This window comes from Crocodylus porosus, unplaced genomic scaffold (assembly GCF_001723895.1).
Source record: "Crocodylus porosus isolate Cpor-Errol unplaced genomic scaffold, CroPor_comp1, whole genome shotgun sequence".
Classification (NCBI taxonomy): domain Eukaryota; kingdom Metazoa; phylum Chordata; order Crocodylia; family Crocodylidae; genus Crocodylus; species Crocodylus porosus.
In genome coordinates, this window is record NW_017728910.1 from 3080282 (window position 1) to 3081238 (window position 957).

Sequence of the window (957 nt, forward strand, 5' to 3'; positions counted from 1 at the left end):
GGGGGATCTAGTGGCCTGTTACAAACTAGTCAGGGGGGATCAGCAGGCACTGGGGAAGTCCCTGTTTCCCCGAACACTGCCAGGAGTGACCAGGGATAACAGTCACAAGCTAGCAGAGGGTAGATTTAGGCTAGATATCAGGAGTCGCTACTTCACGGTCAGGGTGGCTAGGATCTGGAACGAACTTCCAAGAGAAGTGGTGCAGGCTCCTACCCTGGGGGGCCTTGAAGAGGAGGCTAGACAAACACCTTGCTGGGGTTGTTTGACCCCAGTACTCTTTCCTACCATGGCAGGGGGTTGGACTTGATGATCTGCTCAGGTCCCTTCTGACCCTACAAAGTATGAAATTTGAATGCCTATATTGGAAGAAAGGGACCAAACCGGGGCAACTTATGCTCTAAAGAACATTGTACAGGGGATGTTTCCATAAATCATGCTAATTATCTTACAGAAATACCAGTAAATCATTGTAATTATAATTGTATTTATGGAAAAGTCACCATATGCAGAAGGAACATGGAATACCCTTATAATATATGGATTATAATTGGCATTCATTTTATGCAGTTTCTGAATCCCCTTCTCTAATTGCAATTACCATAGGTGCTACTGCATTTTCTGTTACAGACTAGAGCATGGAGAATCCGCAATGGCTACAAAATTAGAAACCATTTCCTTTTGTTTGCTAGGCTATGTGACCTTGACACCAAAATCTTGACACTAATCTAGTTGGTCTAATAAAAGATATCACCTCTACCACACTGACTGCTTTTTGACACCAGCAGGGACATTTATAGTATAGACTAAAATTTGCCTTTATTGTTGTTGGAGCAAAATTTTAAGTATAGGTGCTGCCAAAGAATGAACTCAGTTTGATTGAGAGTGGAAAATTCCATGCAGGGCCTGAGTTACCCCTTCTATGACCTCAGGAGCTGTCAATCAGCCCTGACCCACTTT